The sequence below is a fragment of the Felis catus genome, chromosome C1 (assembly GCF_018350175.1).
Source record: "Felis catus isolate Fca126 chromosome C1, F.catus_Fca126_mat1.0, whole genome shotgun sequence".
Lineage (NCBI taxonomy): Eukaryota > Metazoa > Chordata > Mammalia > Carnivora > Felidae > Felis > Felis catus.
Genome location: NC_058375.1, coordinates 95615288 through 95641727, shown reverse-complemented (window position 1 = coordinate 95641727; position 26440 = coordinate 95615288). Strand labels below are relative to the sequence as shown.

Here is a 26440-nt window from a genome sequence, read left to right as displayed (position 1 = left end):
ATTGTCCCTGAAGAGCTGTGAGCAAAGAAAATTCTGGTTCATACCTTTGAATGTGGAACCAGGGCGTCTGGATATATGGCCTTGTTTTGCCACTTATTCTCATTGTGACCTTGAGGTAAACCTCACAGGACTTCAGTTTACCCGTCTGTTAGTTGGGGATAGGACAACTCTCACCCACCTCAGAAGATTCTGGAGATCAAACAACAGGATCCACGCGAAAAGCCTTAGTGAAGTGTAGGTGTTCAAATAAAATGCCAGCTTTCCCACAGGGAGGCAGGAAAAATATGCTGAAGAAGGTGGGGACTTGGTGGTTCTCATCTCATCTGTGACAGATTCTCTTCCCTGTTAATACATCCATCAGAAGAGACCCAGCCACTCCCATTTCTTCCAGATGTGGAGACCTAGGCTCACACCGGGCAAATGCTCCGTGGATAGTCTGTGTCTTCCTGCTCCTCCTGTGCTGTCAGGACACTTCTGTTCTTTACCTCTCTCTCTCTCTCTAGCTCCGGACCTCCCCACCCCCCGAGAGGACAAGATGACTACAGTGCAGGCAAGAGAAATCGATGCTGTTGAGCCCCAGCGTGTGCTGGGCACCATGCTGGGTGCTCTGCCCATCTTATATAGCTTAGACGTCAATACCTGCTTTTCAGACACACATTTTATCCATACATATAATTTTTAAAATAAGCCTCCAAAAGGTTTAGCAGTTCGCCCACGGGTCCACAGCTAGTAAGGGGCCAGAGGGGGTGTGCCGTCTGGCTCTTCAGAGAAAGAGGTCATAGAACATCAACTGGGGGATGGTTTGCCCGGTAGTGTCATTTTAGAGATGACGATTCTGAGGGTTTCAGCAGGGAGGTGACGTGCCCAGGGTCACACAATGGCATCCACAGGGCTAGAACTGGATTGCAGATCTCTGACTGGGCACACCGGTGCTTTTGCCTGCCATGTGATCATGCAGCTCTGATGGTGGAGTTTCAGACCCCCTGCTGCAGGGTGGGCATGGGGTCTCAGGACAGCGTGGCAGGGGGGATGCGGGGAGCCAGGTCAGGAGGTTCTGCAGCAGGGGGTACTGGCTCCTGCCAAACTGAACACTGGCAAAGCCTCTCCGGCTTCCCTAGAAAAATGATCTCCTCAGAGAGGCCCCTACCAAGCCTTGCTTCAGCTTTCGGCGAGGATCTGGGAGGAGGCGGTGGAGAGGGGAATAGAAGAGAAAATGGAAAGCGAGAGAAAGCAAAACAAGGCAAGGAAAAAAAAATCGATGCCTCACTGCGAGCAGGTAGGAGCTGCGGTTGTGATGAATATTTACCGTGCAGTGGTCTAATGATTTTAGAAATGTTTTTCTGACTGTACTGAGCGCTTGTGGGATTGTTTTTCAAGAAATAAAATACATTAAAGCTCAGTCATTAAGAGCTTAAAGGAGGAGGGAGCACAGGCTCCAAGCCCATTAGCACACCCTGTAGTTAAGTAAGGGCCTCATTCCTAATGCATTTTTAATTTATTCTGTTTTGTAAAATAAAACTTTAAACTGCTCCTTGTACCATCAAATCTGTAGGCATCTCCCAAGCCTGTCCCCAGCTGCGGCGCTCTAGGGAGCTGCAGGACCGTCACAGCTGAGCTGACATCCAAGTGCCCTCCAGCCCTGAGCTTCTGGGTGGTTCTGCCCAGCTCAGCTCTCTGCAGTAGCCCTGCCCAGTCCCCCAGTCCCCAGGGGATTGCTGCTGGACAGGGTCGGGGAGGGCTTCAGACATTTCCATCCCTTAGAGCATCTGTGAGTATAGGAGGAAAAGGGAGGTCCTGGGACAAGGGATACAGGGATTCACCTCCTCTAAGGACTTTGGAGACCCAGGACAGCCTCTCTGCCTGAAAGTAAGAAATAGGGGCAAGAACCCCAGAAACCTGAAATGCATTTGCTCATCTAATCCTCTCAACAGACTTAGGGAATAGGCATTCATGTCCTTATTTTTTTTTTAATGTTTATTTATATTTGAGAGAGAGAGAGAAAGAGAGAGAGAGAGAGAGAGTGTGTGTGTGTGTGTGTGTCTGTGCATGAGCAGGGGAAGGGCAGAGAGAGAGGCAGACACAGACCAGCTCTGAGCTGTCAGCACAGAGCCCGATGAAGGCCTGAGCCGAAGTCAGATGCTTAACCGAATGGGCCACCCAGGTGCTCTGGCATTCATTTCCTTACTATACAGATGAAAGAACATGGTTTAGAACGGCCAGGTCACTTGTTCAGGGTCAGGCAGTCTGATAATAGATGGCAGGGCTCACTTTCTGGTGCAGGGGAGGCTGGCTCCAGAGCCAGGCTGCGGGGAGGCCAGAAGAAGGGATAATAAGATGGCCTACAAGGATCCTTTGCAAACACTGTTCCTATAGTGAATCTTGACCTGGATCTAAAACTTGCTTTGCCTCCTAAAAAAGACAGGAAAGCTACTTGCCTGAGGTACAGCTTTACGAAGATGATTTGGACTCTCTTTTTCATCCTCCCAACCTCTCTAGTTTCTTCCTATAAATCTGCCCCTTCTTTCCTTCAGGTCTCTGCTCAAACGTCTCCTTATCAGAGAGCTCTTTCCCGAGAACTCACACCAATGTGCCCCTCGGCCCCCACCAGCCCAGATCTCTATCCCCTTATCCTGCTCTGGGTTTCTCCTGGTACTTTTTACGCCAGTCTCACCATCTTTGCTTGTTTATTTGCTTATTTTCCAGTCTTCCCAACTAGACTGTAAACTCTGTGCTTGCAAGGATTTCATCCTTTTGGTTGTGTCTAGAACAATGTCTGGCATGCAGTAGATGGTCACTAAATAACTGCCGAATGAGTAAGTGAACCTCCTATCTCTGGGACCCATCTCTCTCTAACTATGATTAACTGGTGGCACTTGATGAATGACAGTGACTGATCTATATGGCTTGGGAAGGTTGTACAAGACATTGGTATTTCTAAGGACAAACACCCTTCCTTAGAGTTACACCCTTACTTAGAGTTGCTCCGTAACAAGATGCCTCAGACTAATCTCATTTTAGAGATGAGTAAGCCACCCAGAGGGGTGAAGTGATGTACCGAAGGTCACACATCTTGTCAACTTAGGTCTTCACACGTCCAAATCTGATTCTCTTTCTACACACCAGGCAAGCTGCCGCTGAGGACGGGACACTAACGTCCGATGGTTTCTGTGACATTTTGGAGATCTATACATCCTCCTGGCTTTGTGGGAAGCCTGGATCAGTTCTACAGTCGAGACAGGTTATCAGGTTAGGATGGGTGAGGGGCTGAGACCCTCACTGCACCAGGCAGAGACATCCAGGCAGTGTGGCCGTATACTCATTCCTTGAGTCTGCTTGCTCATGCTGCCTACCGGAGCCCATGCACCTGGCTGGCTATGGCCACAGGCGCAGCAGGAAGTTGCCTCCTTGGCATGACTCTGGGAAGGACCCCTTACTCTATATCTACTTTTCCACAAAGCCCGATGGTCCTCTAACAGAATGCCAAGCCTGTAACCACCATGATGAGAGAAAGGCAAGTCTTCTGGGAGAGGGAGGGTCACACTGACATGATGTCACTCAGAGGGATAAATGACTTGTTGAAGATAACATACTGAGTCTCTAGGAAGTGACAGCTAAACACATCGGTGGTGAAAGGGTGGGAAGACACTTCTCTACCACCCCATACGTGCCGCACACTCTAGGTCCCCAGTGCTGTCTCCCCTGTCTCTCCGGATAGACTCAGTGCTCTGTCTTGTCCCCACCTTCAGAGCTGGCTACCTCAAAGGAGTCGCTTCTCTGGGAAGAGATTTCTGGATTTGGAATAAACTGTGAGGAAAAAAGCACATTTATTAAATATCTCCGTATATCCGTTGTATCAGCTGCTTTTACATAGTTTTTCAACCACAGACGACAAATGAGATTATTGCCATTAATAGGTGAGCAACCCTAAGTTCAAAATGGTACATACACTTGAGCTGGTGGACACAGACCCAACTAATCCAGGCAGCTCCGATCCTTGAGCAAAAGGACTGCTTCTTTAACCTAACTGACTGCACATCACACTCCCTGGGTGGTGGTGTTGGCCGAACACCCATCCTGGGATGTCTCTCTGGGAATCATCCCAGTGCATATCCTTCAAGGACCCCATCTGTAGGCCACCAGGAGAAGTATTGCCAAGAAAATCCTTTGAAGCAAAAGCTGTTCCTATCTCCAGCTTGTTCCTGTCGTGGTGATTCATGAGGCCAGCTTAGGACCCAACATAACTGCCCTCTGATCTGGAGAAGATGCATACTAATGGGTCAGATTACTGGGTCTAACTTAATTGTGTTTTTAATCTTCATTACTGGAGAGAAAGCAGTGGACAGACCCTCAGGGATTCTTTTCCATATACCAGGAAATGAACACCAACCTCGGCAAGGCCACGTCCAGTACTTGGTGGCCTCCATCCCCCTCTCCAGCACCACCTGGACTTTTCTCCTGGGGTAGTGCAAGAATCTTCCTCCTCACCTTGTGTGAAAAGATCTCTTCTCTTTCTCCTGATAGTCTTCCCCTTCCCCTACCTCTGATATTTTTCAGCGTGGCTCACACTTTATTTTCAGGATACCAATACCAACAAATCACTTTTTCTTATTTCCATGGTAACTTGCCGCACACAAGTTTGTTGAGAAAATAACCCACAAGTGCATGATGTTGGTGGTAATTGGGTGGGGGAAATGGCTCCACTAGCAGTCAGCTCTGGGACCTGTGCAGGCTTGCTAGGGAATGCATGCTTTTAGGAAGTGGGGCCCTTGGGCTCAGGGGTAGCCTTATGAGTTCAATTACTTTACCAGAGGAAGAAATCATAATTTGGGAAAATGCAGCTTGTAGTAGGGACAGCTGGGGCAGAATAAAGGATATAGGAAAAGAATGAGCAAGGAAGCGCCGAGGTATAGCAGGGAGTAGATATGAGAAGACTGGGTACACAGTGAGATCAAAAAGAAAGTCCTTGATGAACCCAGCTCGAATTGGGAAGCCATATAGAACACCCAGGTCAGGTGAGCCCATCTCTAAATCAGCTTGTTTGTTTTTTTGTCTCTGTGTGGTATTACCTGTAACTCAGCACAGTCAGCTGGCTTCCCCTCTATCCTGGGAGACTGTTGGGGAGGGGGATCTCCTGGGATCATAAGAAACTGTCTGTTGTTTTTCATGTGAAGAAATGAAGGCCCACAGAGATAAAGTGATTTGTGTTCATAGAACATTCCTATGGCAAAGATGGAACTAGGGTCTGGGTGTCTGAACTCTAAGTTCAGATACATTTAATAAATGCATCCACTCGCTCATCCATCCATCTATCCATCCATCCATCCATCCATCCATCCATTCACTGACAAAAAGAACTTTCTATATCCTTCAAGTCCTAGAGTGAGGTGGGGTGGGGGGGTGGGGGCAAGAGAAGAGAGTGTGTCCACTAGGCCACAACCAGAAAGCTCTGTGTGACTGCTTCTGGGCCTCATGAACAGAGGACTTTTCCTACAGCAAGGGCACCCCGAAAGTTAAAAGGGCCTGCTGTAAGGAATCCTGACACTTGTGGGCCCTGTGGCCCCAGTTTGATGGGCTTTTTCCATCAAAGGGCCAGAGCTCCCTCCATAGCCTCATCAACTAAGCTAAGTGAGGAGAGGCCACAGACCTTGAATTTAAAACAGAAATCTGAATTTTAAAACTCTCAACAGCTTTTGCTGCTGTCACTATTTTTAATAGATTTTTATCTCTTATGCATTCAATTATTATCGTTGTCACCAGCACATGGGGGAAATTTCAACGTGCCTGTTAAAAATGTCAAGTTTATTAGACACTCGCTCAAAGCTTAGTTAATTTTGTTGTTTTGTTCTTTCCTTCCCCCCCACCCCCAATTTAATTTATTTATTTCTTGGTTGTGCGTGCATGGCTTGTCCAAACATATGGACTAAGTTTTCTCCACTGGTTTTAAAATACTTTAATGAATTCTGCAGGGGCTTGTAACTGGAATGAGTGCAAAGGTGGGGGTGGGGGGGTGGGGATGATTCCCTGCAGAGGGAGGGGAGGGCATATTTGCTGGTTCTGACCAGGATGCCACCTGCTGGGCCTGCCCCTGGGGAGAACAATTCTCTTCTTTCCAGTCAATATAAACTGCAAGGCTCTTGGCCTTGGAATTTGGATTTCCATTTTCTTTCTCTTGGGCGGAATTTACTTTCCTCTCTCTGACAAATGGTCTCCTCAGAGAGTTCAAATGGGTCATTACTGACCTTGGGCTTCCAAAGAGGTTCTCTGTTTAATGTCTATACTCACACCCGTTTTGGATGGTGACTTCTTCCTCATTTTCCTTGCTTTTCCTGGTACATGTTTTTTTGGTTTTTTGTTTTTAAGCCAAAACAACCACCACAACAAAAATCAACAACAAAACCCACTGAGAGTGAAGAGACTCAAGAAATGCTGGGTTTTTTTCTTGCTTTGGCCCAAGCGCCTGAAGGTATATTAAATACTTCTGGACCCCAGAGGATTAGCCAGGCTTGTGCAGCCACAGAAAAAGATGCAGTAAATGGTCAGCTGCCACATCTGTAACTGCTTCAGCCCAACTAGGGCCAGAGAGGGCTGAGGGTGTACCAGGCACCTTCCTCTCCAGGCACTGATGTCTGCCTACTGCAGAGTCAATAGCTCTGAGTCCACTTGGCAAAGGGCCACACAAATTCATACTGCATTGGTGTGGAGTAGTGAACTCTCAAGAAAAGCTCTCGGGGAGGAAATCAGTGACTTTGAGATGACTTATCAGATGCCAATTCCCTATTATGGGAAAATATTTGGAATCATGATTTTCCTTCTCCTGTGTGTGTGTGTGTGTGTGTGTGCGCGCGCGCGCGTGTGTGTGTGTTCTAATGTTCTTTTCTCAGATCTTAAGTTAGAGGCATAAGTTATTTTCAACATATTTTTCTTCTCTAACATAAGTTTCAAAGCTCTACACTCTACTCTGGTTACTACATTAGCTGCATCCTACAAGGTTTGATATGTAGTATTATTATTATCAATCTCTTCTAAATTTTTATTTTTATTATGATTTTTATTTTTAGTTGCTTAGAAATGTGTTTTCAGTTTCCAAATAAAACTAGTACTTCCTGAGGAGCGCCTGGGTGGTTCAGTCAGTTGAGCATCTGGCTCTTGGTTTTGGCTCAGGTCATGATCTCCCAGTTTCGAAGGTTCGAGACCTTGTGTCGAGTCCATGCTGTGAGGACAGAGCTACATGGGATTCTCTCTCTCCTCACTCTCTCTGCCCTCCCTCACTTGCACCGTCTCTGTCTCTCAAAGTAGATAAACTTAAAAAAAAAAACCCTAATCTTTCTTGAGACTTGCTTTATGGCCTAGAAACGAATCGTTTTTTATAAAATGGACACTGTCTGTGTCTATTAGATCAGTCTTTTAATTGTGCTTTTCCAGCCTTACTAATCATGTTGTTTGCTGGATATATCAATTACCCTAGGGAAGTAGGTTGAAATCTCACAATTCATGATGAATTTGTCAATATCTTCTAGCAATTTCATCAAGCTTTATATTTATTGCGTTTGTCAATGTATTTAGATTTATTTCCACCATTTTATTCTGTGCTTTCTCTTTTTCTGTTTCTCATTTTTTTCATGTTTCTTGCCATTTTTTGGATTGATTAAAGTGCTATTTATTTTCTCTGCTACTCTATCCTTGTGGGTTTTGTTTTTTACATTGATTTTTTTAGGTACATGTGCTATTTTTGTCTTTTATCATTTATTTATTTAGATTAAAACTTTACTTTTTTTAGAGAAGTTTAAAGTTCACAGCAAAACTGAGGGGAAGGTATAGGGATTTCCCACATACCCTCAGCCCCCATATGTGCATAGCCTCCCCCATCAACATCCCCCACTAGAGTGGTATATTTGTTATAACCGATTAACTTACATTGGCACATCATCCCCCAAAGTCCATAGTTTATGTAAAAGTTCACTCTTGGTGTTGTACTTTAGAGGGGTTTGGACTAACAGATAATGGCATGTGTCCATCACTAGATTGAAGTACTTTTTACGTTATTATTCTTTCATTTTTCCCCATACAACTTTGAAAATTATGTCTTATATGTGTGCTATTTATAGGGATACCCTAGACATTACTTAGATTTTGAGGCTGTGCTTTCAAATGTAAGCAAGTTTAGAATTCTTATATCTTCCCAGTGATTTGAAGCTACCATTGTGTAGTAATCCTCTTTATATCTAGTTAATGCTTTGCTCTGCAATTCACTTAACTTGACATTAATATAACTACCCAGCTTTCTTAAGGTTACTACTTACTGGGTACATCTTTTTTCATGTTTTCATGTTTTTACTCTCAATATTTGTGTCCTTATAAACACAATTTACTTGGGTTTAAAAAATGTGGTCTGGCAATCTTTTAACTGGAGAGTTTATCAATTTATATTTATTGTGACTGCTGATATATTTAGATTTCTACCATTTTACTTTGTACTTTCTATTTGTCCCACTTTTTCTGTTTCTCATTTTTTTTTCTTTTCTTGCTGTCTTCTCTTTGCTCTTTTCTTGCTGAAAGTACTTTTTAAATATTCTTCTTCTTCCATTTTTTCCTTTAGTAGTTTGGAAAATATGTTTTATATATTTATTCCTTTAGTGGTTGCCCTAGATATTTTAACATTGCAGATTTAACAACGTTTGAAATCAATCCATATCTCTATCTTCCTCCCCCAACATGTAAGAGCCTTAGAATGCTTTACCTTTCATCTCCCCTTTTCTATCTAATACACTATTTTTGTCTAGTATTTTGATTTATAGCTGTCTGTAACCTTACAACGTAGACATTGTTACCACTCTTGCTTTATTCAGTCCATGTTTATTTGGATTCATCCACATATTTCCAAAATAGTATTTCACGTTCTTTCTTTGCCTTAGACATTCCATCTGGAATCATTTTCCTCCTGTCTAATGTACATTCTTTAGAACTTCTGTTAGTGAGGGTCATTTATCCGAAAATGTGGCTATTTCACCCTCATTTTCAGAAGATGGTTTCACTGGGGATGGAATTCAAGTTATTCTCTTGGGACATTGACGATATTTTATTCAGCTATTTTCTGGCTGTTGCTGTTGCTGTTGAAAAGCCAGCTCCTAGTCTAAGTACCATTCCTTTAAATGTGAGTTTTAAAAATTAAAGGATAGCATATTTTTTACTTTAGAGTGCATGAATCATAAATGTACAGCCTGCTGAATTTTTACAAAGTGATACACTCATGTAATTATCACTCGGATGTTTAAAGTGAAAATGAAACCTTATAAGCACTCTAGAAGGCTTCCTTGATCATTACCCACGTCTCCAAAGGTAAGTGCTGTTAGCCTATCTGTCTTCACGGATTGGTTTTGCCTATTTCTGATTTGGTGCTCTCTCTCTCTCTCTGTCTCTCTGTCTCTCTGTCTCTCTCTCTCTCTCTCTCTCGGTCTGTCTGTCTTTGGTGCTTTGCAGATTCACACTACTTTGCGTAAGTGAGGATTTCATTTTATACATTCTGCTTGGCATTTGTTGCAACTCCTGGAACTGAGGTTTGGTGTCCTTTAACAATTCTGGAAAAACCCATAGCCATTAACTCTTTCACCCTTGCCTCGTCCCTGTTTTTTTATTCCAGTCAATTAGGTAAATTTACAATCTCTTACCCTGACTTTCATGTCTCCACCTTTATTTCTTACTGTTTATCTCTTGGTTTCTCAAGACTACATTCTAAATCTATCTTTAACAACGTTTGAAATCAATCTGTATCTTCGGCCGTATCCATATCTTTCAGTTTGCCAATTCCTCCTGCATCTGTGTTGAATCTATTATTTAGCTGTCCATTGAGTTTTTAGCTTAAATTATATTTTTTTGTTGAAGTTCTATTTGTTCTCTTTTCAAACATGCTTGGTCATTTGTTATAGTCTTTTATTTTTTGTTCGACTATTTTTAAGCTTTTTAGAATATATTAAACATATGTAACACATTAAACACACTTATTTTATATCCCATGTCCAGTAATGCTAATGTCTGAAGTATTTGGGGTTCTGATTCCACTATCTGTTACTTCTGCTGGATTTTGCTCACAGTGCTTTGTTTCCATATGTGTTTTACAATTTTTGATGATAACTTCATGTTCCCTATCTGGAGAAATTCTGAGGTTTCAGGTGAAATTGCATTCTTCCAGAGAAAATTTTTGTTGTTATCTACCAGGCACTGGGGAGCGATACCAACCCAATGACATTTGAAATTGAATTTTCTGCCTGGAAATTTGGACTACAGATATTTATTTATTTATTTATTTATTTAAATATAATTTATTGTCAAATTGGCTAACATACAGCGTATACAGTGTGCTCTTGGTTTTGGGGGTAGATTCCTGTGATTCATCACGTACATACAACACCCAGTGCTCATCCCAACAAGTGCCCTCCTCAATGCCCATCACCCATTTTCCCCTCTCTCCCACCCCCCTCATCAACCCTCTGTTTGTTCTCTGTACTTAAGAGTCTCTTATGGTTTGCCTCCTTCCCTCTGTGTTTGTAACTATTTTTTTTCCCTTCCTTTCCCTGATGGTCTTCTGTTAACTTTCTCAAGTTCCACATATGAGTGAAAACATGTGATATCTGTCTTTCACTGACTGACTTATTTCACTTGGCATGATACCCTCCAGTTCCATCCACCTTACTGCAAATGGCAGGATTTCATTCTTTCTCATTGCCAAGTAGTATTCCATTGTATACATAAACCACATCTTCTTCATCCATTTGTCAGTTGATGGACATTTAGGCTCTTTCCATAATTGACTGTTGTTGAAAGTGCTGCTATAAATATTGGGGTACTTGTGCCCCTATGAATCAGCATTCCTGTATCCTTTGGATCAATTCCCAGTAGTGCTATTGCTGGTTCATAGGGTAGTTCTATTTTTAACTTTTTGAGGAACCTCCACTCTATTTTCTAGAGCGTCTGCACCAGTTTGCATTCCCACCAACAGTGCAAGAGGGTTCCCGTTTCTCCACATCCTCACCAGCATCTGTTGTTTCCTGAGTTGTTAATTTTATCCACTCTGACTGGTGTGAAGTGGTGTCTCAATGTGGTTTTGATTTTTACTTCCCTGAAGATGAGTGACATTGAGCATCTTTTCATGTGTCTGTTGGCCATCTGGATGTCTTCTTTGGAAAAGTGTCTATTCATGTCTTCTGTCCATTTCTTCACTGGATTATTTATTTTTCAGGTGCTGAGGTTGTCAGTTGTTTATAGATGTTGGATACTAACCCTTTATTCAATATGTCATTTGCAAATATCTTTTTCCACCCCATCAGTTGCCTTTTAGTTTTGTTTTGTTGATTGTTTCTGTTGCAGGGCAGAACATCTTTATCTTTTTAAAAATTTTTTTTAAATGTTTATTTATTTCTGAGACAGAGAGAGACAGAGCATGAGTGGGGGAGGGACAGAGAGAGAGGGAGACACAGAATCTGAAGCAGGCTCCAGGCTCTGAGCTGTCAGCACAGAGCCTGACATAGGGCTCAAACTCACAGACCATGAGAACATGACCTGAGCCGAAGTCGGATGCTCAACCAACTGAGCCACCCAGGCGCCCCCAGAAGGTTTCCATCTTTATGAGGTCCCAATAATTCATTTTTGCTTTTAATTCCCTTGCCTTTGGAGATGTGTCAAGCAAGAAATTGCTGCGGCTGAAGTCAAAGAGGTTGTTGCCTGTTTTCTCCTGTAGGGTTTTGATGGTTTCTTGTCTCACATTTAGGTCTTTCATCCATTTTAAGTTTATTTTTGTGTATTAGTTTCATCCTTTCATGTTGCTGTCCAGGTCTCCCAGCACCATTCGCTAAAGAAACTTTTTTCCATTGGATACTCTTTCCTGCTTTGTCAAAGATTAGTTGGCCATACATTTGTGGGTCCAATTCTGGGTTCTCTATTCTATTCCATTGGTCTATATGTCTGTTTTTGTGCCAATACCATACTGTCTTGATAATTACAGCTTTGTAGAAATAGATTCCACTTACAATTGCACCAAGAACCATAAAATACCTAGGAATAATCCTAACCAAAGATGTAAAAAATCTGTATCCTGAAAACTATAGAAGACTTACGAAGGAAATTGAAGAAGACACAAAGAAATGGAAAAACATTCCATTCTCATGGATTGGAAGAATGAATATTGTTAAAATGTCAATACTACCCAAAGCCATCTATGCATTCAATGCAATCCCAATCAAAATTGCACCAGCATTCTTCTCAAAGCTAGAACAAACAATCCTAAAATTCGTATGGAGCCACAAAAGACCCTGAATAGCCAAAGTAAAGTTGAAAAAGAAAACCAAAGCCAGAGGTATCTCAATCCCAGACTCTAGCCTCTACTACAAAGCTGTAATCAGCAAGACAGTATGGTATTAGACTACAAATTTAAATAAATGGCTATGAATCTCAGGAGACAGTCCTTCTCTCTCTCCTCCCAAAATCAAGTGGAGTTACAAGTTTCCTTGCTTTTCCCTTCTGTATATTGGGTTTATTTTATTTAAATTTTTTTTTAGAGTAGTTTTATATTTACAGAGAAGTTTCAAAAATAATACAGAGAGTTTTCATGTACCCTGTACCGAGTTGCCCCCATTAACGTCTTATATTTGTATGGTGGGTACATTTGTCAAAATTGATGAGTCAATATTGATAGATTATTATTAACTAAAGTCCATGCTTTATTCATATGTCTTCAGTTTTTTTTTATTTAAAAAAAAATTTTTTTTTCAACGTTTATCTATTTTTGGGACAGAGAGAGACAGAGCATGAACGGGGGAGGGGCAGAGAGAGAGGGAGACACAGAATCGGAAACAGGCTCCAGGCTCCGAGCCATCAGCCCAGAGCCTGACACGGGGCTCGAACTCACGGACCACGAGATCGTGACCTGGCTGAAGTCAGACGCTCAACCGACTGCGCCACCCAGGCGCCCCTCATATGTCTTCAGTTTTTACCTAATTTCCCCTTTCTGTCCCGGGTTCCCATCCAGAATATTGTATTATGTTTAGTCATCCTGTGTCCTTAAGCTCCTCTTGGCTGTGACAGTTTCTTAGACTTTCCTTTTTGATGACCTTAACTATTTTGAAGAGTACTGATCAGGTATTTTGTAGGATGTTCCTCAACTGGGATTTGTTTGATGTTTTTCTCATAGTTAGACTGGAGCTATGGGTTTGGAGGAGGAAGACCGCAAAATGGTCTTTTGCTCATTCTCTCGCTGAGGATCCAGCCCTCTGTGGTCTGACTTTCATGCCGTCTTCCTTTAGATTGCCCATCATGGGTAAGCCCTGGGCTGTATCTCTTGATTCTTGAATGCTTCAGCAGCCCCCAAGACAGAAGCTTCAAGTCCCCAGGGTGTGGCAGATATTCTGGCTTAGGCTCTTGCTTACCTCCTAGGATGTTGACTTTCCCACTGCTTTTGGCCTCTGAAGAATTCTTACTTTCCTACTAGTTCAGCCATTCACATAGGCGGGTGTTATATAACACATCCGGCTTTTTATATTGTTTGCACTGCTGGAGGTGAAAGTTGAGAGGGGAGTGTCTGACCCTCACTGGAAGTGCCTACCTCATCCCTCACCACATCTCACTTTCCATTTATTCACTGAGTATGTACTGAGCACCTATTAGGGGTGCAGCATTTTTTAGGCACCCAACAACAATTGCTATTCAGTCTCCGTTTGCACGCAGCTTACAGTCTCGTGTGGAAACAGCAGATGCTGGAGTGGCGCATGGAGAAGCCAAGAAGACGATGTGAGGGGAGCACAGGGAGGGTGGCAGAGGGTCCTGAGAGAGGATACAAGAGCAGTAAGAAGGGAGCAGACTCGGGAAGCCATGCTGGCCAGGCTGAAAATGTTAATTCCATGCTAAGAGTACTGGGAAACCACTAAAGGTATTTAGGTCCTAAAGTGTGAATGTTCCAAGGGGCTTGTTAGGACCCTCCTTCTTCCAACCAGCAAGCATCAGCTTAGCTTGGAGGTAACACACCGTGAAAGTGGGGGTCTCCCACATCCCACCTGCCAGCTTCACGACATAGGAGACGAGGCTCCCAAGCAGCAGCCTCCCACCGCCAAACACGACTCACCCACCTCCTGCCTTCTCCATGTGAGCTCTCCAGCTCCGCCCACCAGCCACCCCACCCGTCCATCAGAGCAGGCCTGGGTTTCTCAACCTCTAGAGCCCTGCCTGTCTAATGTGGTATTTGCACTGAACTGCATTCACGCCCTGGTTCTGCCACGTTTGGGCTTGAGCAAACCTCTTTGAGCTTCGGTTGCCTATTAGAAACCAGATATTAATAGCACCATACAGGCTAGCCCTGAATGTCACATGAATAAACACATATGGAGAACGTGGTGCAGAATAGATGCTCAATCTATGCCGCCTTGCTTTCCTTCCTCGGGGCTCGGAGCCTCCTGGGCTTCACCGATGCATCTGCCATCTGAGTCTCCCTTTTCTTGCAGACCTGACCGGCAGTGGGGGTCGAGGGACTGCGGGCTCTCAGAAAAGGAAGGAAACAGCCAGCCGCTCTGTTATCTCTCCTTCTTCCTCCAGGAGGTCTGCCAGGGTGGGGGCACATGAAGTGGAACATTGTGCCCCCACCTCTCCCCTCTGGTTCCCGTGCCCAGATTTCTATGTTCTCTTCTTTCGTGGGATCAGAAAGTAATCTAGATGATTATTTAATCTTGAGGACTAACTGGAAAGGTTTAATCTGCTACCCCTCCCAAGGGCACTTTCATTGAATGGAGCAAACCATCCTAAGGTTAAGTAAACACTAGTGTGGGCTCTGAAAGCTGTATGCTGGAAGGGCATTTGGGAGCAAGAGGGGACAGAGGGCCGACTTCTTACCCCTTGAAAGGGGGTTACTGGGGGTTCTGTCTCCTCTCCTTCAGGCATATTTCCAGCCTCACGGAAGCCCTGAGAACATGCCTCCCAGGCTCCTGCCCCAGGGAGCATGGCTGACGGGGTCCCAGCCACTGCCCTCTGAAATCTACAACGATCTTTGCATCCAGGCACGTCACCACCCCCCCCCCCCCCCGGGTTGTCCCCATCCAGTGGCTGAGCCCAGCAGAGACAGTGAGGTAGACCTGTTCCTGGGGGACAGGTGACTCCTCTTTCGGCCAGCTTTGGCTCAAGGACTCCCCTGTGGCTTTGCCAAACCATCCAGACCACTTGGCAGTCCACTCCCCCGTCCCCAGCCTCCTTCTCCCTCACTGGGGTCATATTCGCATCACCATCTGACAGCAATCCCTGCCTCCCCAACTCACCCCCATCACCACTTTCTTTCACGTGGACATTTTCCCTAACAAAATCCTTGTCTTTAATCTTGGGGGATGCAGACTAACACCCCCTCCCCTATGTCCCTTTGCCAGCAACACCTTGTTAATGCTATGTCTAAACACACCCATCTTTAAATGTACTTTGGCCTCACTCTCCAGTACTGGGCTGGTGAAGGCTGACCAGGTAAGCTAGGAGGTGACATCTTCTAGAGTCTTTGAGGTGGGGGGGGGGGGTCTCAGCAAAAAAATAAAGTAGAAGGATGTTTCTCCAGCATGTCCCGACCTCACCTGCCTTTGATAAATGACATTACAGCAGTTTAGAAATTCCTACGGCACACAACTCTCTAAAAGCCCAGAGAAAAACACAACCAAACATATTTTGGCCTGCATTACCTTAAGATGTGGTATGAAGTATGATAGGAAGTAAAATAGTTCAATGAGTGTGTGTGTGTGAAACCTATCATAAATGTAAGTTGATCACGCATTGTCTGAGAATAATTCCATGCTCCCAGTTGTAAGTCGCTCAGGGGCCTCCTGCTGTTGTCCTTTCAGAGAGAACCAAAAGGCTGAGTCTTTTGGTGTGGGGCAAGCTCTTCCAGGAAGGAAGGCAGAGATGATCTTGGGGGTTTGACTCTGGACACAGAGCTGGCAGCCCCAGCCACTGTCCCTCTGGCTCCTGTGTGGTGTGGAGCAGCCTGCAGAAGTATGAGACGTGGCTCAAAGCCATCTCCTCCTGAGTCCCCTGATCCTCCGGCTCGAAGTGCCCCAGGCTGCCCCAGCTCACCACCTGCGTCTAGTACGCAAGGGCCAGCCTCTTCTTGGTGCCGTGGTGCTTGATGTCTGTTTTTCTCCAACATGCAGCTCTCAGATCCTTGGGAGCCAAAGTCACCACTCAAGGCTCAGCACCATGAATCTTTTGGAGCAGCTCACAGCAGAGAAGCAGTCAGGTGGGCAAGCCAAAACCCAGCACATCGCAAAATCTCCTCCAATACATCTCTGGATTGGCACCTGCTACCATTGACCCCCCTTCTGCATTTCAGAAACCTAGAGGAAAGTTGACTATCACGAATGAGAATGTTACTTGGTCTCGTGAACTGGATTTTTTTTTCCTTCTAGCTTTGTGCTCTAATTAATTGTCTGACGAATCCTTAGATGGGGATGACATTCAGACCCGTTTAGACTAATGAATTGCTTGCAAATGATAGAGTGGCGTCTGGTTTAATGAGTGGATCCTAGCCTAAGAGACTCTTAGGATGGACGTTTGATTCTCCAGCAGGGAGAGAGGTGCTGACAGCCTTCTCTTTCTGTTTTCGCTTTTGCTCCTAGAGGCTTCTTGGCCTCGTGCCAAAGCTCAGGGATAAAGCCAGGCATCGGGTCATTGCTGTAAAAGTCTGCCCTCCAGTTAGCACCCCTGCACTTAGGACTAGAGGGATCATGCACTCCCTCTCTCTACTGCAGAACCTGTACATACAGATGGGCGACATACTGTCTGTGCTTCTAAATGTTGAGATTCCATCAAGAACTTAAGTGCAAAAGCCTATCCCTCCTTTATGAAATAGGGCTGCTCTATAAAGTTACATATAAATCTGATTGTGTTGAGGGGGAGAGACGGGCAAATTCAGTCAAATTGTATTTTAAGTGTATTAGAGGCTCTCAGCATTTGGGAGGACCCAAGAGGGATGCTTAGAAGAGAGGAATCTTAGAGGAAATACCCAACCCTGAAAATTCTGCTTGATTCATTTGTTCATTCATTCAGCCACAAAATAAACCTTGGGTAGTCACCAACTAAGCGCTCGACATTATGCCAGTGACTAGTGACACAAAGACAAAAATAAGCCACCCGCTGGGTTTTCTCGAGGCAGGGAATGTGCTCAGGATACAGTGAAGCCTGAGTCCCAGAACACCTGCATTTATACCAGGCACCGGCATCCATCAGGATAGACCAAGGCGCTACCCTCGAGCTGGATGAGCCGGTTCCCGGCCCAGGATGCACACACCACCGAGTCCTGGAACTATGCCAGCTCCCGAGGTCCGACCGAGCCATGTCCCTCTCCTTCTGCCGGCATCACCTTGCCATTAGGACAACAATGACATAAAAAACACACAGAGGAGGAGTATTAGGGTGGCTTTGATGGAAGAGAGGAGACCACTGTGCAGTATTGAGTGGAAAGTTATTCCAAGCACAGGGGGTGGGAAGAGCTTGCCTTCTTTTTCAAAGGCACAGTCTTTTCTTTCATCCCCAGAAGAGGCTTGTCTCTGTCTTCCTCACCTGCTCCCTCTCTCTCCACTTCTTCCTGCCTCTTCCAACCTGTGGCTCCAGGAAAATCAAGTGTCTCTAAGGTCAATTGTCCGTGGCCGTGGAGAAAGCACATGAAAGTGACGCTCTCTCTGAATTACAGCTGGCACAGGGGCAGGAGGCGGCTTTCCGTGTGTCGGCCTCACAGCGCACAAGAGATGGCTTGTGTTAAGCTGTAACAACAGTGCTCCACGCCACCAGGCAGCAAATGGATTTCGGTTCCGCTTTAATTTCTAACGACCAGCCATGCCTATGCCACATCCATCAGCAGGAGACGATTTGGCTGCATTAACAGCCGGGCTTAATGGGTGCCTCCCTGCTTACCACACCTCGGCCTGATTAAATTGTTATATAAAGAGAGATGTTTTTGCAATAAATATCTGTCAGGGATTTCAATCAGGTTCCAGGGCCCCCATTGCTGAGTCATGGTTCTTTTCTTTTCAGTTGATGCAGCTTTCGGGGGTCCTGGCAGGGGTGGGCTTTGGGGAGAACAACAGATCCGTTTCAGGAGCACCCAGGGGAGGGAAGAATAGAAATGTAAACACCAGCCATTGGGTGGGGACTTTCCAGGCTTAGCTGGGAGTCTGGGAACAAATCAGAGGTCCTAGATCTCTCCAGGCCTTATTCCAGGTCTGTGAGTGAGGTTCCCTCTCGGTGCTGGGAAGGGATACAAAAGGTACAAGCCGTGGTGGGAACCCTGCTTGGCCTGTTGTGTGTCCTCTCCAGCCTTGTCCCTCACTGGCCAAGCCAGATGTGGGGTATCCAGAAAGGAAGCAAGAGGCCCAGCATAAGGGAGCATGGTGCTGTGTGTTTACAGGATCTCAAGAGCCCCGTAGGCATGTGGTCAGTGTTTACCACGTGCCAGTCCCTCTACCAGGTACTTAATCCTCACAAGGACCCAACGAGGTTGGCATTATGATCTCCATTTTACAGATGTGCAAAGGGAGGCAACGAGGGGGTGAGATGAGCTGCCTGGTCCGCATTTGCCCCCAGCAGCCCTGCTCCGGAGCCATGGCCTGGCACCCCACCCGACACCGCCCAGCTTCCTAGAATCATCTGCCACTCCAGCGAGTGCTGAGAATATTATGGGGTCTTGGACACCGCAGATAATTAGGTGTGGTTTCTGCCTCAGAGGCATTGGCAATACAGTTGGGGGCCAGAAAAACACACCTGCCAAATGGCTCAAAAACAATAAAAAAGAATAACCTTAATAGTCAAGCAAACAAACCAAGAAAAGAAACGAGACATATATAAGCACCTCTGATCTTAGAAAGCAAAAGGCATGTTCCTCTCTAGCCCTGGACCTTAATCATCAGGCGTCAGAAGCCCGTGGTTAGCACGGTGACAGAAGAAGGGGGTTTGCACTGACTCTGTAATCATGATTGTGCAGGTAATCCAGGTTGGCTTCCTGGGTGTGGTGTCTTGTCAAGCCCTAAGACACTGATGGATATGGATGGGATATGGATAGGAAAGGCGAGGACAAGCTCACTGTTAACTCTGTCCAGCTTCTCCCAGGAGCCAAGGGGAAGCCATGGAGCAGACGCACCGAGGGGCGGTCGTCCACACTTGGCCCGTTGGGGGCCCCACTGACTGTGTTGGCAACAAGGCTCTGGAAGGCATCCCACCTCACTGCTCACTGGCTGTGACAGGATGTCTGGTTGATGCATGTTATGTTCTGGACACATAAAATAGAAGCTGAGCATTTTGACTCTGTGAAATGTTCTATGCCTTCAGAGGGGGAGAGGAAGAAATGAATAAACTTTCCAAGAAACCAATTAACCCACAGACAGTTCATTCTGTCGTCCTAATCCAGAAGGAAAGCAACATTGGACACACAGTGCAGAGATAGCCCATCAGGACACAAAGTAGACCGGCTTAATCATCTTTCTCCGGCAGATAATGAAGCTGTGTCATTTTATTTTGTTTTATATCATGTTTGGTTTCCCAGGCCCAGTGAGTAAAAGGCTGGCATGTTGCCAGAGAGAGAATGAGCTGGGAGAGAACTTTCTCCGGAAGCACAGAGGTGTCTTTTCACCACACCTGGCCTTCATCATCATGGTATAAAAAGTCTGCAGCAAGAAATTTGTTGCAGGAAAGGAGGATAGGAGTGGGCTTACACAGTCTTCAAGGGGAACCTCAGGCTGAAGAGCAGCCCATGGCCTTGCTACCAGTCGGCAAGGAAGGAAGTGACTTGCTTTCTGGCTGAATCACAACCTCACTGGACACGGGAGCCCCTCGGATGCCCTGACTCAACAGTGGAAGCCATTGTGCACTCTGGGAGTTGGCCTCCTCCTGCTAGGGGGAGGCAACTGGCCCTGTCTGTCCTCCGGTAGGGGCCCCTGAGGCCCGAAGCTTGGGGACAGGCCCCACTATACTCTCATTTTCTGGGCCCTTGAGCTGCATGGCCTCAGGCAGCCACCGTCCACCTGGTCTGCTTCAAACCTTGCTGCGGAGTCCTGCTAGGTATTCCCTGCCCTCCAGGCCTGTTGTCACATCATAGCACCTCTGCAACCCATAGCTCTGAGCCTCGGTTTTGTTACTGGAAAAGGGGGACATATAAATCTCTCAGGTTGCCGGGAAGATTCCATGAGATAAGGAGATCTCTGTGCTATGCGGCCAGTGCTCCAGAGCGGCGGGGTGTTTAGGTAATGACCGTGATCACGACCAGCGGCACCTGCCTCCCAACTAGATCCCCCACCTGAGGACTCCCTGATGCCAATGCCAGGCTGACTTCCAACCCCCCACTTTGTCCTTGTGCTTAAGGGGCCACGGCCCCTCCTGAATGCCTGTGAGGTCAAGTCCAAGCTGCCAGCCTGGCTCCTTCCACAGCCCCACCTACCTCGCCTCCTCTCTGACAGCCACACGGCCGAGGCTGTTGCACGTACAGCCGGCTTGTTTACTGTTCTCTCACACCAACCTCTTCTGCGAGTTAAAAAAGGAAAGCAATTAATGCAGTGGGCACTCAATTTGTATTGAATACATGGATAACGATAATGGAAAACATAGGTAACATTTGTACTGGACTTTACATTTAATAGAATCTCTGCATACATATGTATGTATGTAGATATGTATAGACGCAGATATGTACACAAGATATCTCACCCAGTTGAAAGGACGGGTTCAAGTTAATGTTTACGGAGCATCTGTCGGGTGCCGGTTACTGTACCAGAGCAGGATAGGAATCTAAAATAGGAGGACATCAGGCTTCATGGCAGGCCCAGATGTTTTGGGGTCAGCACTTCTTCCCGGCACCTCCCATCATTTCCCATGCGTGAAACCATCCAGCGGTCCCGTGGGTTTGGCCAGCCCTGTTTGCTCACACAAAACATGGATGTCAAGACACACATGGTTGCACATGGAGGCCCAAGTGCACAGAGTTAATGTGGCATAAATTACTCCACAGAGGTGTGTGGGTTCTGTGTGGCCTGTCCTATCGGACTGGATTACAGCCCCTTGGAACTTCCCATCTATTACCCTTCACAGGCCGGCAGGCCATTTGCAGTGAAACACACAGTTGCTTTCTGTTTGCCCTGATTCCTTGGCCCTTGTCCCCATTGCGGCCATCGGGCCGTGCTCTTCTCAGTTCAGACCCCCTCCCTTTGTCTTCCTTTCTAATCTCTCCCCACGTCCCTGGCCCTTCCATCCTGGCATCTCCAGTGGTCAGGGTCAGGATGAGCTAGGCTGGGCATGCACAGCCTCTGTTTCCCTCTGGCAATGCTGGTCAAGGATGGTAGCTGTCAGGTACCCGGGGAAGAATTTGCCCAGCAGTTCATGGGGCATCCATCCTTGGGCAATTTGGGAAGAGGGGGCAAGAACGAAGCAGGGTGGACTGACCCTTAATTCAACACTCCTCTACTCCTAGTGACTCGCCAGTGCGAGACCTGGGGGAGGAGAGGCTGTAACTCTAGCGATTGTGCCGGGGGTGTGGGCAGAGGGGTTCCACGGCTGTGCCGTGGTGATAGACCTCCACCACATGCAGCCAAGGGCCGAGACTGCTGCATCAGAGCAAGCTGGAGAGCAGAGAGGCCTGGCAGGGAGCCAGGTGGACTCAGGGTGAACGTGGGCCCGTCCCTTAACCTCTCTGAGCTTCTGTAAAGTTAAAGTCATTACTTCCCAAGACTGCCGTGAGCAAACGCATGTGAAAGATGGGAGCTCAGCACCTGCCCCCCCCCCCCCCTGCTCAAAAATGTTTGTTGACACTTTCTATAATCTTTTCCCTGACCACAACATGAAGTTGTTAGGAGGATCAAAAGAAGTGTTTTGTCAAAAATAAGGTAAAAACAGAGAGGGAGACAAACCATAAGAGACTCTTAAATACAGAGAACAAACTGAGGGTTGCTGGCAGGGTGTTGGGTGGGGGATGGGCTAAGCGGGCAAGGGGCATTAAGGAGGATGCTTGTTGGGATGAGCATTGGGTGTTGTATGTGAGTGATGAATCACTAAATTCGATTCCTGAAATCATTATTACCCTATATGTCAACTAACTTGGATGTAAATTAAAAAATAAGTAACACAATTACATTATATAAAAAAAAGAAGTCCTGGGGCGCCTGGGTGGCTCAGTTGGTTAAGCGTCCGACTTCAGCCAGGTCATGATCCCGCGGTCCGTGAGTTTGAGCCCCGCGTCGGGCTCTGGGCTGATGGCTCAGAGCCTGGAGCCTGTTTCCGATTCTGTGTCTCCCTCTCTCTCTGCCCCTCCCCCGTTCATGCTCTGTCTCTCTCTGTCCCCAAAATAAATAAATGTTGAAAAAAAAATTTTTTTAAAAAAAGAAGTCCTTTGTAAACTGCAAAGTGTATATAAGTGACAGGAACTTCTATGTCAGGACAGGGGTCTGCAAACTTTTTCTGCGAAGAAACAGGTGGTAAATTATGTTAGGCTTTGTGAGCCATACAGTTTCTGGCAAAACTACTCAGTTCTGCCAGTGTAGCGGGAAAGCAGCTACAGACAATAGGTGAGTGAATGGCAATGACTATCCACCAATAAAACTTTATTGACAAAGCAGGCAGCAAGCCTGCCTTAGCTCGTGGACCAATTCACCAACGTTGTGTTAGGAAATGGGGTGGGGATAGGGCTCCCTCGGGCTGAGTGACCGAGGCCTGCTCTGCAGCTCTCTCTAGAGCTCCATGGGGAGTGTTTGATGTGGATCCACTGGGAACCCCAATCCACAGGAGCCCCACCTCCCAGCAGGAAGCTTAAAAGGAACGCGAGAATTACCTTCCACTCACCCTGCTGGCCTCTTGTGAATCTGCAGGGCTGGGCCTGGGAGGGACTCTACAGGAGTCAAGGGTCACTCCCATGCTCAGCAGGAGCCATCTGGAGCAAGAAGTGTGCAGTCAAATGCCCAGAAACAAAGTAGACGATAAAAATGAGAGACGGATGTGGGTACAACCCAGTCTACCTGCGATTTTCGCACTTTTGGTTCAGGACTGGAACACATGTGTTTCTCTGCTATGAGAAAACAGCAGAGCAAGCATGGTAATAAGTGCAACTGATACTCAAGGTCAAACAGCAACAGGGAATGGAGGAGACTGGTGACCAGATAGGTAATGCCCCATGTACAAGGCTATGGGGAGCTGCTACCTCCCACTGGATGTTGCCACCTGGGAACTGGAGACCAGTGTGAAAAGATCCCCCATCTTCCAGCCCAAGCTGTGAATACAGATTTCCTGGCAAAATCTTCTGAGTTTGAGTATTGGATCCATTAAAATAAACAAAACAGATCTCGAACAACTAAGAAGATAATTTTGCACTTGTAAGTTTTTAGATATCTAGAAACAAAACCTTCGAGTCCTGCTCTAGAGAATGCAGGGCTGTGCAAGGAAAGGTTTCTGGGGGAGAAGCCCAGGAACGTTCTATATTCGGGTTTCTCAGCCTCAGCATAATTGACATTTTGAGCCAGAGAGTTCTCTGTTGTGGGGACTTTTCCTGTGCATTGTGGATGTTTAGCTGTATCCCAGGCCTCTACCCACTAAGGCCAGTAGCATTTCCCCTCCCCAAGTAGTAACAACCTAAAGTGTGTCCAGTCATTGTCTAACATCCCCTGGAGGCCAAATCACCTGGATTGAGAAGCACTGGGTTAACCCCTCCAGAGACAGAGAGATCAGACCAGGAAAGGGACAGCGGTGAGTTACAAGCCTGCCAAGTCGTAGGGCTTCAGCAGCGATTAGTGGGCAAATGTTTCTAAATGAGCAAATTTTAATTTAGACCTAAATCTCCATTATTGTCTGAGGCTCAGGGAAAATTGGTGACCGTTTAAAATTATTAATTGGAACCTGCTGCAAATCAGTGGAGGGTGAAAAGCAGAAAAGGTCCAGATAATGAACTGGGCTGGAGCAATGGGGGGCAGAGGGGCAGGGAAGGTGGGGCAGTGGCTGGCGACTGAGTGACGAAGGAGCCACGGCTGGCTGGGAACAGGGAGTCCTGCCAGGGGAATCCAGAGACCGTCCTGTGGGAGCCGCAGAAGTAGGGATCCTGAAGATAGTCAAGTGTTCAGGCTTAGAAGGTCTGGAGCCAGAGCCCAACAAGTCCCATGAGGAGCGTGACCCGGCAGGGACAGACGCAGGTAGAAGAAATTCCCGAAAATAAGGAGGAAGGATTCCTAAGGCAACGGGCATTTCCTGAAGTATTCAGACACCTTGGTGCTGCGCTTCACAAAAACCCCTCCAGTTGGTGAATCGATTCCTTCTCATTAAGACTCAGAAAACCACAATAGATACAGATGGTCTTCAGACCCAATAGTGTAAAGGTTTAAGGTCCGACCTTAAAGGTTTAAGGTCCGACCACAGGTGCTGGAGGCCTGGAAATGCGGAGGAAGGGGTACAGGGATTTGAGGGACAGATGCGCTGATGGTTGGAGGGGCAGGCCTGGGGGTGGTGGCACAGGACAGTGAGAAAGAGGAAGGGGCTGAGGAGGTTTCCTCTGGAACAGAAGGCGAGCTCTGAGGAAAGTCTGTGGTCAGAGGGCCGAGGGCGCTGAGAGGCTCCAGAGGGAGGAGGGGGAAGGGCTGGAGGAGGACAGCTCCGTCTCACGCCTCCTCCGAGTTTGGATCTAAGTGAAGCCCTAGTAAAGCGGGGTTTCTCTTTTTGAGTTTCTTGCATGGATGCTTGAGGTCAAAAGAATACAGCTTGGTTTGCCACGCTAGAAAAGTCCCTGAGGCCCTGGCTGCTGGCCTCCAAGGGCCTCCCAGGGAGGGGAGCCGAGGAATGTTCTGAGCCCTGGCCATGTTTCTGGGACCTCAGCAGCCAGAGCTGGCCATAGTAGGGAAATGAAAACCCACATTCCAGCCCTCTAAGCAGGCAGGGCAGTGATCAGCAGTGTCATTTCATGGATAAAAATACTGAGACACAGAGAAGTAGTGACTCACCCAAGGCCATCCAACCAGGAAGCCGCAGGCCTGGATAGTTGCCCAAGAATCCCGACTCCTCTTCCAGGATCCTGTGCAAATTCCATGTGGCTTGTTTTAAGGGACTAGAGCCTGTGGATGCAGAGTTAACGTGACGAACGGAGCCTGAACCCAAGGTAGTCTGTGGGGAGCAGTTGGACTGTGTCGGGGGCCCCGTGGTCTGCCTGGGACCCTTCAGCAAGAGGACGTGAACGGTGCTGTGAACCTCAGACAAGCCCGAATCGACTGTCCGCCCGGCCCAGCCTCTCCACGTGCATGCTGACCTTATTTCCCTTTGACAAGGCATGCATGGTCTTCAATAATGCAGGCCCCCACCTAACACAGAAGAGGCCTGTCACCCAAAAATAACTTGAAAAGCACACAGAGGGAAGCAGATAAGCATTCACAATCATTTATTTATAGCGCGGAGCACAAAGCTGTCAAAGAGACTATAGGCAAGCGACAGCCACAGCAACCCTTGGGGGGCAGCTGGGCACCTCTCCCACCCCACCGAGCTGCCTCAGAAATGTGCCTTCTGGATCTGGCCCTGCCGGGTGGGTGTGCAGAGAATTAGAAGACAGGGTGAGGTACAGGGTAAGGAGGGGAGAGAAGGAGCAAATGCCATGACCTCTGTTGAGTATTAGATCGGAGAGCTTCAACAGGAGCATTTTGAGGTCCCTATCACTGGAAGGGTTTATGCAGAGGCTGGGGCCTCCTCACGACTGTTTGGTAGAACTCCTGCTTGGGCTGGGAGATTGGGTGGATCAGTGCTTTCTGACTCTGGCTGTAGCCGAGCAAGGGAAATGTTTGCTGTCATTTCTGCTGAGAGGAGAAACACCTGTGGCTTGGGTCCTCTCTCTGCCCACTCTTTCCTCCTTAGCTGCAGCCCTTGGGTCCACGGCATAGAAGTCATTCTCCAGTCTGGATTGGACACTGTGCACTGGACAACCTCTAAATCCCCTTCCAACTTTCAGTTGGGTTCCGGAATATTCCAGAGAGCCTAGCGCTATACTCTTTAGAAAAGAGACATCAAACACTCATGCTGCATAAACAATTCTTTCAAAGGAACAAAAGGGCTGAGAAGTCAGAGAATTTCAGACTCGTATAACAAAATTATTATTCAGAAATTTCGATGATGAAGGTGCCGTTGGAACTCTAAGTGTGTGTTTTGTTAACTGAAAACCCAAAAGAATACACTGGTTGATCAAAACCGACAACACCAAAGTTAAACGTCACCGAATCCGGAAGAGCACGCGGAATCAGACCCAAATCAGCAAAATTCTATCTAGACCATCAAAGTGAATGGCAGCCTAGTTCCCGACCACAGATGGTCAGCAAACGCTTGCAAGGCCGGGAGACCAGCCAATGAGTGAGACAGAACATCTATGGGATTCTCCAGTACTCACCACCGATTCCTTCCCTCACTCGAGATGATTGCTCCGGATGGCACTCAAGGTAGA

The 26440-nt window shown here is 46.7% G+C and overlaps 1 long non-coding RNA gene across 2 annotated transcripts; it reads right to left on the bottom strand.

Annotated features, from left to right (window-relative positions):
- Positions 1-12882: 12882 nt before the first annotated feature.
- On the bottom strand, positions 12883-25329 carry LOC109502533. Of its 2 annotated transcripts, XR_002744652.2 has the most exons (4): positions 24963-25329; positions 20701-20781; positions 20435-20517; positions 12883-13809 (listed from the first exon to the last, which is right to left on the bottom strand). It is a non-coding gene; the product is annotated as an uncharacterized LOC109502533 (long non-coding RNA). The 2 variants fall into 2 exon arrangements; XR_002744651.2 differs by lacking the exon at positions 12883-13809 and having other exon boundaries at positions 15558-20517.
- Between the last annotated feature and the right edge of the window lie 1111 nt (positions 25330-26440).